This window comes from Pteropus alecto, unplaced genomic scaffold (assembly GCF_000325575.1).
Source record: "Pteropus alecto unplaced genomic scaffold, ASM32557v1 scaffold76, whole genome shotgun sequence".
Classification (NCBI taxonomy): domain Eukaryota; kingdom Metazoa; phylum Chordata; class Mammalia; order Chiroptera; family Pteropodidae; genus Pteropus; species Pteropus alecto.
This window is the reverse complement of record NW_006443138.1, coordinates 17,006,221-17,020,561: the sequence shown is the minus strand read 5'-3', so window position 1 is coordinate 17,020,561 and position 14,341 is coordinate 17,006,221. Positions and strand designations below refer to the sequence as shown.

The 14,341-nt window shown below is 33.7% G+C and overlaps 1 protein-coding gene across 1 annotated transcript in view; it reads right to left on the bottom strand.

Moving 5' to 3' along the window:
• Positions 1 to 14,341, bottom strand: part of TMTC2 (transmembrane and tetratricopeptide repeat containing 2) — a 351,862-nt gene that overhangs the window by 58,595 nt on the left and 278,926 nt on the right. The gene's annotated exons all lie outside the window — the stretch shown is intronic.

Genomic DNA, 14,341 nt, shown 5'->3' with positions numbered 1-14,341 from the left:
TATTAAGGTGCTGTGAAGCTAAGATTTATATGTGTCGTACATCTACAAGCTCATTATGCAGTCATTTTATATTCCTTTCCCGTAATTGCAGAACATTGCAATGTATCTATCTGGTACATTAACAAAACTTTTTCTTAAAATAAAATCCTCTATAGATGATTAAAGCAAGAAATAAATGAACAAAAGACATGTTAAAATAATAAAATGAACAAAAGATATATACAATTATGTAAAAATGTAAAAAAAAACTTAAAAAATTTTAAAGACTAACGAGATTAATGTTTTCTTTTTTCCAGTTTTACTGAGAAACAAATCATATATCCCTATCTAAGTTTAAGGCATACAGCATGATGGTTTGATTTACATATTTTGTGACATGATTACCAATGTTTTCTATTGGTCAAAATGTTTGAGATTTAAGGTACTATATTAATTCAAATGCTGAATATACAGCTTAAGTGCAATATATTCCAATAAGCCACCAATCAACTGCTTTAAACATTCACCTATAAAGTCATTATATCATATGTTGCATCACTAGTATAAAATTTAGTTATTAGCTATAAATGTCTGAGCTAAGATGGTAGTTGCTTTGTAGGAAAAATAAATACATATATTACAAATAGGAATTGAGTTGATTTTAATTATTGGTCCTTTAAAACAGCTCCTGTCTCCAATGCGCACGTACAAACAGGACTACCCATACAGATATATTTATTTCTTATATTTAAGTACCACTAAAAGTATTAAAAGAACCTAGAAAGGTTGGTTTACCATTAATTCACTCTTAATTAGGTTGACTAATAAACATGGAAGCAATATTAACCCATTCAGATTTTTTAGATTACTTTCAAATCAGTTTTGCAATGTTAGAATTATTGCAGATATAGCCATATGTCTTTAAAACTGTACCTCAAGAATTGTTATGTAATGCTATCCCAGAATCACATTGTAAAGGCAAAGAAAACAACATAACAGTGGAGCCCAATTTTAAGGCTGTAAATATGCAAACAGAGAGAATAGGCTGCTTTTCTAGAGCTAGCGATTTAACAGTATAAATAATAATGTTAAGCCTTATCTTATACAGCTATTCAAAAGAAAACCAAATCAAGGGACGACAGAGATATGTAGAAACCATCCATGTAATTGACAGCCTTATAGAGTTGTGATCTAATAATTATTTCTTTTTGCTTTGGGTTTCCCATTTGCTTCAAGTTCTAGTCTTCAACAACATTAAAAATAGTTATAAAAATGATTTGCAAGTCCTGGGTTGCATAAAGAAACAGAAAAACTTTAAAAATGGTAAATCTTACCAGGTGGCTGTTGGAAAAGCCCATTAGTTCATCTAATAAATATTACAAATTATCTTCTAACCCAAAAATACCAGTTCTTAATATATAAGGGGACATTTTTCTGTTTTAAGGATTGTAATAAATCACAGCGACTGCCTGCATGTAAACATTTCTAAACTTCGATTGGTAAAGAATGGCCTAGGGTTTCAAGCCTACATTTTTAAATGAAGTGACAGTTTTAAGACCAGGACTTGGACACCTATCAGCTATTTCTGCAAAAGTTTTACATCATTTTCTTAGTTTGCCACTTAACACCCTGTGTCTTTCTCATGGCCCAAAACAGACATAATAGCTGGGCTAGAAATTATTAAGGAAACAGAGTTGTACACAGTTACATTTATAAATAGAAAAACACATCACTCACGAAATTCACATGTGTGCTAACTCTATAAATATATTGATATGAGATCCAATATAAAGCATACATGCTTTAAAACAAGTAAAACAACTAGACAATGCGTAGCACAATGAATAACTACTAGTTCTTCAGATGTATCTTACTAAAGGATAGTAGGCTAATCCCATTCTTCAGTTAGTTATGCTTATTATAGATTGTTTTTAAAATTAAAACATAAGATTAATTGCTACCTGTCTTCGAAGCATAATATATACCTAAGTAAATGCATAATAAATATATTACTTATGTGATGTTTCAACAAAGGATATTGTAAAAATTTATGAACTGTTCTTTTTCCTTTCCAGACAGCTATTAATTCTGAAATGCATTCTGTTATTAATAGTTAGAAAAATGCAGCAATTAATTGAATAATGAAGGTTATTTTTTAAAAAATTCATTACTCCAGTCTGTAGAGAGAAAAGGAGATATAGTAGCTCTGGTAAAAAAAAGGAGAAATAAAGAAGATGATGTCTATACTGGCGACATAGAGATAGACAGTGATAGGAAGTCTGTGTGATAAAGATAATGATGCTCAATGATACACATAAGAGGTCAGTTTATACTCAATGCCCCAGGGCAAAGATTTTCAAGCTTTATTAATGTTAAACATCTTTAACATTCAAAAACAACAAAAAAGAATAACAGTAACTAATTGTGTAAAATCAAATATACAATTTTTATCATAATTTAAAAGTATTTCCTTATACTTTAAGGAAGCTTTGCCATGTAACATGCACTTCGTAAACAGCTTTCAAGGTTCCATAATTACATGAAATATATTTCTTTGTATTTCAATGGCAACAGAAATAATTCCCATATGATAATTTTATAACAGTAGAATTCATTCATCATACTAACATTCATGAAAACAATATCACAACATACTAGTTAGATATTTGCACAATTCCCCTATTCTGTTCCCCACAGGCTATATATCTCAATAGTCCAGCATTAATATCGTATTATGATAAAGCCATAAAATATTACAGAATGTGAATCTTTTGGTATCTCTTTTTAACTAAATTTGAAAAGTTGAACTAAAGTTGAAAGTAAATTATTCTTCTACGTTTACAATGACTGTTCATTTGAAATATAGCTCAGAACTGATGAAAAATAGAACAATGAGCCTTTCAAACCCACAGAACCAATATAAATAGGTAAAAAAGACATAGTTGGTTTCTTCTCAATAACTACTCAAAGAACCTAAACTGATAGGGGAGTAATAAGTAACAAAATTTACCCTTACTCTTTCTGAAAGACTCAAATCACTCTTCTTCCTCTAGCTTCATCTATTATTGCTTGCACCAGACACAGACTCCAGACCCTCTGAACTACTTAAGCTTCCCTTAGCGGAACCTACTGTTTCATATCTTTATTTATCCCAAACTCTCAGCCTCTAGGTTTTTTTCTCCACCTGAATCTCCTCTCCTGTCTTGCCTACCTATTTATAACTGGACATCTTTCATTTTTATACTCAAAACATTTCCTTCTTGGTGAATCCCTCTTTGACCAATTCCTAATAGTGTTAGAATTGCTCATGATTTAAATTCATTACAATATAATTTGCCATCTAAACTAAAGATTTAAAAGAATAAAAGGGAATGATATTATTAATTATGCTGGAAGAAGAGGCTACAAGCCAGAATTATCCCAATATGGCCACTCCACTTACAGCACATGTGGCAGGATGTGGATCTCAGTCCTCTCATCTTTACTGCTCTGGGGAAGTGAAGCTGTTTACACAATAAGGCATTGAACTATTGCTATAAAAAGTGGTCAAAATTAGCAAGAGAGTTATGAGTGTTCTTCACTGAAGAACATAAGGGTCTGCAGTTATACTCACTAAGATTGAGCCAGATCCTGAGGTTTGTTGTGTAGGAGCAGCTCCTGGGGCTCTGAGAGTGAGAGTAGACTATAAAATGGAGCCAGGAAACAATGGGGCGAAAAAGATGGTTGAAAAAGGAAAGCCAAAAGACTTGAGGAAGGCAGGCATTTAGGGGATTTCATCTACATTTGGTGAATTCTGCAAGGCCTGAATTCAAGGTTACTTTTCCCAGTAGTTCTCAAGCTTTAGTGCATATCAGAATCACCTAGAGGGCTGTATGTAACAGAAAGTTGGGCCCTGTCTTCAGAGTTTCAGATTCAGTGGGTCTGGGGGAGAGACTATTATTTGCATTTTAACAAGTTCCCAGCTGCTGTTGCTGTGGCTAATCCAGTGCTCACAGTTTGAAAACCAGTGTCTTACAGAAACATCAAAATTATCTTTTGCACCATTCTCTGGACTCTATGTCTGGGATTAGCTACCAGTTAGGCTGAGCCCTTTGTTGAACAACTGCATGTGCCATGCCCCTCCTTCTATTATGGGCATAATTACAAGGCCTCACATTGTATATGTGTAGAAAAGAAATGGATGTTTATAAACAAGACATACTCATTTAATGTAAATTTCCTCTTTCAAACTTTTAAAATAAGGAGATTTCAGTGTTTTATTCCTCACATGCAGAAGAGATTTCTGAGAAAACACTTCTCTTTCACATATAGAAGACAAACACATTTTTTTGTGTGCTTGGTAATAGAGTAGAATTTCAAATAAAGAAACCACAAAAATCTTAAGAAAAATATATTTTGCTCTCATGGGTACCACACTTTATCATTATTTCTTTGGTTTGTAATTTGTCTAACCCAAGTTAATTATTATCATCTTATTTAATTGTCTGAAATTAAAGGGGACAAAAGAAAAAAAAAAACGAGATGAGAAATTATAAAGGGAAGAAAAAATCTTCTGAGTAGGAAAAAACAGAAGAGAGTATAAAAAGAGGAAGCATTCTCTAGATGTGTAGATACAAAGAGTGTTAAGTCTCCTCACAGGCTAACAGAACAAAGGGAAAAAACAGTCAACAGTTCTGGATTCAACTGTTTCAACATTAGAATCATACCTTTTCTTCTCTGGAAAATTCTCTAACTGAACCATTTAAACTACTTAGTTTTTACCAACATTGCAATATGACAATCCTGTGAAGATCTATTCCTCAGTAATTCCTGGATTTAAAATGCTGTCCGAAAGGTAGAAATCCATAAAAATGTAGCTGAACTTAAGCTATAGGCTTGAACACTACTTTGTACAAGTTCTACATATAAACTCCCTAGATTAGTTGGGACTGGTATTTCTTACTAAAATACTATAAAAAATTCACTCATGTTCATTGCAACTAAATTAAGGAGCTAAAACATCTGTAATAGGTGTTATTATGATACAATTATTTTTAGAAAAAAATCATTCATATGTAGCTTTAAAAAATGTACAAAGGCAAATGAAAATGTCATAAATAGCAACTAGAATATAACATTTACATTAAAATTGTTGCCCTTGGAACAGACATCAGTTTATCAAAATGTATCTAAATCATCTTACTTATACTGATACCATCCTGTCTCAAGCCATCACCTCACCCTGAATTACAGCATAACCTCCTAACTGGTCTCTATACTTGTGCCCTTGATCTTACAGAGTATTCTCAACTCAGCAGTCAGAGTGTTCCTGTTAAAATGGAAGTCAGATCCCATCACTCTACAACCGACATAGGAAAAGTGAAGGTCATTACATTGAACTACACAATCTGATATGATCAGCATGGGGTTCCTTCCCCCATGGCCCTTCCTCAGTTCTCTGACCTCATCTCCTTTGTCTCCTACTACTCTCCTTCTTGGTCACATATTCAGTCTACATTGACCTCCTGCCCTCCGTCTAACATGTAAGATGAACAAAGGCTCTTGATTCAGAGTCTAGGAATGCTCTTTCTCAGAATATCACAGTGGCTCATTCTCTTATTTCCTGGTACAACGTGGTGATTTTTAAATACATCTTCAATAACAGGACTGAATTAACCAATAATATCTCTATGTGGCTACTTGCTTCATCTCCAAAAGCAAGCTAGAATCTAGCTAGCAAATGTTACCGGTATCTCTATTAATAACCTCTCACTTTACAGTGATTTTAGGCAAGGCTGCAACGAATGGCCACACATGCTGAGTGCTGCACAATTACCAAAGGTGCCACTCACAGTGAAGTTTCTATGAATGGTGTCTCCTAGATTTGCGCAACATAGCAGCCCTAGTTTTAGATCTCTGAGTTTCCTTTGGAATACAACAAATAATCCTTCAAAGCTATTCTAATTCTAGAACAGTTCAAACCATGCAATTTTGGCTAAAGTCTATTATATTTCATTGTGCTGTGGAATAAATGCAATAGTCTGGGAAAGGAAGAAGAAACAGTAGCTTAATATATCCAATCCAAAAATGTACATTGTAGCTATTATATACAAAACATGGTGATACTTGCAGTCAGGAATACAAAGATAAATTGTGATGTTTATCTTTGAAACAGTTCCATTCTAGTAGAGGGAAGAGGAGATTATGGAAATAGTTTAACCACAAAATAGATATAAATTTGAAAAGGGAGGTACAAGGTATAACAGGCTAAGTGCATCATATCTAAGTGGAGGTAAATTTTTGTTTAGTTTTGTTTATCTTGTAATTAGATTTAAATATGCATAGAGTAAAGGGGACAAGTGAATTCTGACAAAGTGGCTATGGTCCTACAATCAGCAGCCAGATCATGACAGATTATCAGCATCCAGAAGAAATTGTCTATACCTGAGGACTACTTTTTCGAAGACTCAGATCATTGGAGCAGGGAAAAAGCCACGTGGAAGTGTTTGAGCTGACTGGCTTTGGTGAAATCTAATGTAACAAGTTGGGTGGGTAAAGTGAAACTATGGCGAGGAATTCCTGGGTATTTCTATTAGGGGAGGCGAGTTATGCATTCCTTATAAGACCGAGGGGATAACTCAATGGTAAGGATTTAGACTAGCTTTCCAAAGGAGATGCTGCTAGAGAGGCTGATTACTTGTTAATGGTTGCTAATTATGTCTGGGAGAATTAAAAATATGGAAGGGAATCTTCTTCTTTGCTTTTCTGAAGGAAGGTTTGCAGAGTGTCTCTCTTGCTGAACAGCCCTTGCATTTTAGGCATGCTTCTACTCTGTAAAACCAATCTCTCTCCCCTTTCATTAGTTTTGTTGCTTTGCGTTTTTTGCTCTTGGCAGCCTGAGTTAATAAAGGCTCTGGTTTACTGAAACCCAATGTGATAAGTATGCTATAGTTACCATCCAAGGAAACAGGTGTGCTGGTGAACAAGGACACCCAGGAGGTCAATCTAGACTCCTCGCTTTGAGGTTGGGAAGCCCTGGATCTGTCCCTAAATGAACATGAGACCAAGAATTTGCCCTGAATTGAACAGATGGCATTAAATATGTCCAGTGCAAAGGAGATTAGAACAGCAGGCCAGGGCTCTGTGCTCAAATGGAAAGGAGGTCAGGAAGGTTTGTATTGCTTTACTGAATTTATTTCTCCATGACTCTTTCTAAAAGGGTTAAGAGATACCAGAAAACCACTGAGAGAGTTATGAAGACTGTCAGGTGGGGAGTGGAAATTAGAGGGGGCGAGAAGAAAGGAGAGGCTGGGGAGGAACTGAAGGGAAAAGAGAGAGAGAAGGAATGGAGGAAGGAACAAGGAGGGCTAAGGAACACAATCCCATTATAGTTTTAATATATTAATTCAGTAGGGATCAAGTGTGTCCATTAAAGAAAATAAGTTCATGCTAGGCTTCAAACTGAGTTTTATCACCTAAGGGAAACACACAGAGGAAAAGATGTAACTAGATGAGGGGTACGACCTAATCAAAGACATAGAGGTAAGTAGCATTTTTTTTCTAGGATATTATACATTGTTAGAGAAGAGATGAGGTAGACAGAAGGATTCAACACAGGTCCTGAAGTCACTAACAAAATGAGCATGACTGAGACTAAATTGCAGTGGGTGGTAATGAGAATGGAGACAGGTGGGTCAAAGAGCTTATATCTTCTTCCTAAAATGAGCTCAGTCTTCTCATTGGGTTCCTAAGCCATCTGAATGGGCTTTTCTGAGGTACTCATTTACTGACATGTCCACTAAGACACAGAAGAGTTAACTGAAGGTTACACAAACTTTGGGAACAATTGCTTTAATTAAAACAAAAGTAGAATGCAAAAAAGAATCTCGAAGTGCTTTCAATTGCTAAATCAAAATATTCTAAGATGGTCTTCCCTCTCCTCTCTTTCCTCCCTGTCTCCTCTTTCTCTATTCCTATTTACTTGTTATTTATAATCCTTATTCTTCTCACAAGCAATTCTCTTTCTCCCTGGTCTTTTAACTGCATACTGATGAATAAGTTTCCCTTTTATCTTAATTCATAGGTTTTTATTCTAGATCCTCTTGCCAAATTTCTGTTCCGTATTTATATATCTTATTCAAAAATTTTTCTATGTGATCCATTCTCCAGAATACTAATATGGTTTCTGGTATAATTTTAAGTAATAAATGTCCATTGTTACAATTTCTTGAGCATATATTACATGCTAGTTATTTTATAAAACTGTAAATGAATCCTCACAATTTGAGACAGTAGTAATCATCTCCAGATTAAGAAACTGAGGAACACAGAGGCTAGTAGAAGGCAGAACATGCTCAGGGAGATAATCAGCAGTAGGGCTGGGCATGCCTCTTTCTCAAATCCATGATCCACTGTCCAAAATCCACTGCACTCTCTACTACTTAAGCCAAAGTTTAATTCAGTTCTTATTATCTTGCTTTTGTGGTTTCTTGAGTCCTATACAGAAACAGATTCAAAAGAATATATGTAAATTTTTGCTGTGGTTTGAATGTGTGTGCCTCCTGCCCCATCCATGTGTTGAAATCTTAATCCCCATGGCTATGGTATTTGGAGGTAGGGCCTTTGAGAGGTGCTTGGCCATGACGGTGAGCCCTTATGAAGGTCCCTTATAAAAGAGACCCCAGAGAGCTTCCTTGCCTCTTCCACCACTTGAGGACATAGAGAGAAGACAGTTGTAAATGAGGAAGGTGGAATTCTGTTAAATAACTTTTGGATAATTACCTAGTTATCATAATGATTTTCCTGCTATCTTTTCTACAAACTATCTGAAAAACAGATTAAGATGCTCATTCTTTTGCATTTTATTAAAGTATATATTTCCTCATAAAGTAATGTATTCATGAAAGAAAATGTAAAATAAATAGAAACGCTAAGCCTGGCAAAATAAAATTGGCCAAAAAGCCAAAACATCCATTCCCGTTTGTTTGTTTGTTTTGCTTTGCCTTTTTAATGATACAGTTATGTTGTAGAACTTAATCATACTTCATTTACAATAACATAGGCAGTGGTCTCTGCTATTATATATTCTTTATAAACTTATTAAGATTTACATTTCATCAAGTGGGAATAGCCTTAATTTATTTAATCATTTCTCTTTTTCAAGCATTTAGATACTTTCCTCTTTCTGCCTCCAATAAATAGCAATTCTGTGTTCCAGTTGTTACCTTTGTTGATAATCTTAAACATAAAAAGTTATATTTTTAAAGATATATGAGAGAATTACTGAGAATAAGGGCTAAAGCAGCTTAAGTTTTACATTATCATTATCATTTGGGATTTCATTGAATTTAAATTTCTTTGACCTCTAATGAAATTGTATGTTTATGTATCTTTGAAAACCTGTTTTATATAACTTTTTATGTTTTAGCAGGCTTAGTGTTTATATCCTTTGGTCTTTGTATTCTATCAATTTTCCTTGTAGTTTTACAAAGTTTCTCATGTCTTAAGTAGACTGATATTTTGCTTTTATGGAAATTATTTCCTATCACATTACTATTTGTTCTTCAATCATATTCCTTTTTGGAAATACATTAATTCTTTAATTTTTCCTTTATTTTTTGCTTGTAAGTTAGAGAATCTTTTTCCTGTTGTTTTTTTTTTTTTTCCTCCCATTTTATTCATGGGAAATTTTAATTTCCTAAGGCTTCGGAAAGTATTTCATAAAATACACACAGATAAAGATCAAGTGATATTAAATTATTAGACCCATTGTAACAATACGGAATTTAAAATAAAAAATCATAGGTAAGCAATAAAATAGTTTGGAATAACATTTAGAAAAATACTACTCTAGTTATACATCTGTGAACTGCCTGTGCTATCCTTGTGACAGGAAACACTATTTTAACAAAATGTTTCGGTCTTAAATAGGAAATATAATTGTAATCTCAATATAATTTAGCAAAGACTCACCAAAATGCATTTTCATTTTTAATCAAGGAAATACCATTATTTAGTTCATTATTTAATTTTAAAAATTACTCTTGCAGTTTCTGAAGTGACTAAAAAAGAAATACTACAATGCGACCAAATGTCAGTTCATGCTATCTTCTAACTAGTTTTAATTATGAATAATAAAAAAATAACCACAGGCCTCTCACAGATTCAACCCAGATTTCAAGTTGCTTCTTTTAGTGTTCACTGATGAAAAATCGAATTTAATATTTTAACAATTTCCTCCAGTACTTGTTTTTAAAATAAAATGTAATAGTATATAAACCATCTTGGAGAAAAACAAACAAGTACAATATTAACAGTAGAAAGTTCTGGACTTAATTTGAAAGAGCTGGACTTCTCAAATTATTCCCCAACTATATTTGTTGAATATTTCTGATTCAGAGAGTCACTTGAAATTCCTAACTTCTGTTATCTCTGTCAAATGTGGTTGGGATTCCTTCCTACCTCACAGGAATTAGATGACCAAAAAAGACCAGGGTTAAGAAAGCACTCGATAAGATTGCCAGTGTTTGATAAATGTAGTAAGACATTGCCAAGGTTTTAAAATTGATAGTAGAGACAAATAATAATAATTCAGGTAATTACAGTTGTAAAAAATTTTACACTTCTCTGTGGGCCCAAGAGAAAGAATGATAGAATGATCTTCACTGTTAGAAATAATTTCATGATTGTCTGGACCAGCCTGTTCACTGTCAGATGCTTGTGTTCTCTCTAATGTCCTTACGAACCCACACTTAAAACATCTTCAATGAGAACTCATTTTATAACCTGACAGCTCTCATAATTTGGATGTTCCTCCTATGAAGCCAGAATATGTTTCTCATACCTCCTAGATCAGGTCCTAGTTTTTTCTTTGCACTATTTCCCAGACACAAGCTGTGTCTTCTGCCTCAAGCATTTTCTGTGCTTTAATGTTCTCCATTACACCTCTTCATTTCTACCGTTTTGTCTGGTGATCTCCTACTCATCATTCCAATATAGCTTACATGTAAGCTCATCAGGCATATTTCTCCTGCACCCCAGCCACTCAGGTCAAGGCACTTTAATTATATTGCATCTCCTCTTTAAAACTAATTACAGTTGTAATCAAATCATTATTTTCATAATTTGTGCCTTCCTCAGCAGTTTGCAATCTCCATTGGAGATTCTCTTGTTCCTTGCCATGTCCCTACACTAGTATAGTGCTTGAGAAATATCGAGCTTGGGAAAAGGTTCAGGACTCATCACTGTATAGCTGAACCCTTGGAAATGAACATCACCCAGAGAGAGTATCAGTAATGAAGAAAATGAGGATAAAAGCTTTACTCTTAGAAATGGTTAAGAGGTAGACAGAAAAATAAAAAAAAATCCAAGTTCTACATTAAAAAAACAACACTTTTTAATACTGTTTATCGCAATCTGCTCCCTTTTAACATTTTATGCTTCTGTCCTTAATATCAAATGAATTCCCATTTGCCTAGATTTATACATAGTAGGTATCTTATAACAAATGTGTATTAAGTTGTTTCAGTCTATATCAAATTTACTGCTATGTACATGAAAGAAACATTTATAATGTATTCTTTTTATCTCTTGACTATCATTCTTTTGACAAAACTTTCCTATTGGAGTCATAGGAAAAATCCACAGAGAATCCCTTGAATTATAGGCCTGTATGAGGCATGAAGGCACCAAATCCTTATCTTTGACATTTATAAACTAAATTCCACAAAGAATTAACATGATTTGTTTCATATAGACATTGGAATACACTGCAAGCTTGATGACATATAAATACAACATTATACTATCACTGATATCATAATTTGAAACCTATTTTCTACACATTCCTTAAAATTCTTGATAAAGACCAATGAGAGATTGAGTATATATTACAAACAACATGAAATCTGAGTATTAGAAAACATTTTGGAAGCCCACATCAACCCTTTCACTTTACAGATGAGGAATCTTAATCCCAGAGGCTATAGATACCAGAGTCCAACATTTAACCAACTTATTGAACCAATTTTATAAGCCTGCCTAGCTATCTTTCTTGCAAGTCAACCTGAAGAAAAAAAGGCAATCTGCAATGCAATTCCTTTCCCCCAGATAAAAAACTAGTGGATTTAAAATACAAATAACTGTTAGAGCTTTTAAATACTGCCTTCTAATTGCCAGTGTAGCCAATATAAACTCCTATAATTCCCTCTGTCTAGTCTCAAATGGATGGCATTTTCCGTCACTTGTATCATTAACAGGCAAATCAAAAGCACATAAAATCACCCAGGAGAGTGAATTTCCGACAGAACAAAACTCATCCACTCTGTATTTTCATTGGTATTTGCGAAAGCATTTAAAAAAAGACTCAAGACAATATGCATATTTCATTTAAAAATTTACTTTTAAGCTGAAGGCACGTTATTATTCATTCAATTCATGGGTATAAATAGTCTAAGAATATCCATAATCGGCAAGTTAGAGAAGAACTGATATGCAAGTCATAGTATGTATCTTCTTGGACATGAAGTAATAAAAATTCTGATGGAACAACCGTTCAGTCAATTTATCCAATTCTAATATTCAGTTCTAAAATGGAAAATATTTACTAGATGGGCACTTTGATTAACTGTGTCACAGAGTCAGCTTTGCAATATACAGATGATGTACTATAGAATCGTACACTTGAAATCTATATAATTTAATTAACCAATCAACCCCAATAAATTTAATAAATTTAAAAAAACATAGAATGAAGAATATTCCTGAGCTCAACCAACACTTATTGCAATATAGTAGATACTGATATTGCAAAATGAAAACAAGTCCACCCTACGTTTATTCATCTTAGAATTTTCTAAAGAAGGTAAGTGCACAATTTCAATAAAAATATTTACATTCCCACAACCATTCCCTAGTCTAAGCCACAATCATTTCTTGCCTAAAACACAGCAATGAAGTTAGTTCCCTTTGCTCTACTCTGACCTTTCTGTAATCCTGTGTTCTCCACATGGTCCCATCTACTGCTCTTAGAATAAAATGCAAACTCCTTAGCTTGGTCTACAAAGCCCCATGGGTTCTATCTATCTCTGCCTCCTGCCAGAGCTTCTCTCCTCCCACTTTCCTTTCTGGTTCAGTATGCTGCAGTCACATTAGCCTTATTTCTGTGATGTGAACATAAGCTTGGTCTTGCCTGTAACCTTTGAAGTTACTGTTTCTTCTGTCTGAAATGCTCTTACCTGGCTCTTCAAATAGCTGGCTTAAGCATATGGATTTCAAATATCATCTCCTCAAAGATGCTTTACCTGACTACTTGGTTTCAACAAGTACCCAACTTCTCACCTCATCACCTTCTAAAAATGACACCATCCTACTTACTTCCTACATAGCACTATTCACTTTCAAAAAATAGGACAGTGCCTCACTCCTGCTAGATCTATCTTATACATGTTAAAATTAATAAAATAAAAACCCTTCCCTAAGAATTTTAAGCCACGATGATGCTCTCTAAAACTATGCACAGAAGGGCCTACTAACAAAAAATATCTATCTACCTATCCAGCCACCTACCTATCTACTAATTTTTTAAAAAGAAATGGAACATATACCATGAGAAAAAGCAATGTCAGTTATCAAAGAACCAAAAATTTAGTTACTTACAACTAACTTGGGGATGTCAACTTCATTTTTCTAGGCTTCAATCTACTTATTTGCACAACAAAATAGTTATATTAGGTATTTTTTAAAAAAAATTTCCAGTTCTACATTTTAGTTATTTGAAGTAGATTTCCCCTAAATTAAAATCATTGGTATTTCTTTAAATGCACCTTTTTTTTTTTTTTTTTTTTTAACAATCCGAGCACACTGAGATAGAAATATCAATAACTAAATTATGGGCCTCTTGTCTGTTGGTATTTTATTTTGCCTTAACTATTCCTTTTTGATGCCTCATCTTGAGACTTTCCCATTTCCTACTCAAGAGTGGAGGAAAAATACTGAAACTATTTTATAAAATTATATTGAATTATGCAATCATTCCTCTCTCAGAAAATAAATGTACTTCTAATAAAGTATGTATGCCCCCAAATTTTAAATAATCCAGGGGGACTAAGAGAATCAGTCTTTAACACATGTGTTTACAGAACATATGTTATCACCGTTTTCCAAATAACATATACAATAAAGAATTTATTGCACTTTCTGTTAAAACTAAATCTAAACATTTCTCATGGGAGAAATATTCCCTACTACCACAACTGAAAAAAATCAGCATTATGATGTAATATAAAAATAATAATAAATAAAAAGATAGAAATGTTGGTAAAGACAAAGAAGCCAGAATAAAAGGGGACTAAGGGGTCTAACTCTTTAATACAATAGTGATGTT